Genomic DNA, 281 nt, shown 5'->3' with positions numbered 1-281 from the left:
CAGGAGAGGGCCTGTCATCTGCCTGCAGGACCCGCTGGTGCTCCTTTCTGCAACATTTTACTTGTTAGGTGTTACACTTCTTAAATGATGAAACAAACCAGAATAGAAAGGGGCCAGCTGAAGGCATATTGGTTATGTCACTGGACTCCCCACATGGCCAATTGCAGTTTTTTTTTGAGAGGTTTTCGCTATAGGGTGCTGTGCTCACCAGAGAGACAGAGAGACAGAAGGCGAGAAATCACCCCCCAGGGGGGATGGCCACACCGCAATCCCATCTCCTC

The 281-nt window shown here is 50.5% G+C and overlaps 1 protein-coding gene across 1 annotated transcript in view; it reads left to right on the top strand.

Moving 5' to 3' along the window:
• XXYLT1 (xyloside xylosyltransferase 1) overlaps positions 1 to 281 on the top strand; it is a 193,560-nt gene that overhangs the window by 24,798 nt on the left and 168,481 nt on the right. The gene's annotated exons all lie outside the window — the stretch shown is intronic.

This window comes from Tupaia chinensis, unplaced genomic scaffold, assembly GCF_000334495.1.
Source record: "Tupaia chinensis unplaced genomic scaffold, TupChi_1.0 Scaffold000515_1, whole genome shotgun sequence".
Taxonomy (NCBI): Eukaryota; Metazoa; Chordata; class Mammalia; order Scandentia; family Tupaiidae; genus Tupaia; species Tupaia belangeri.
The sequence above is the reverse complement of the archived record's forward strand: the minus strand, read 5'-3'. Positions and strand labels throughout refer to the sequence as shown.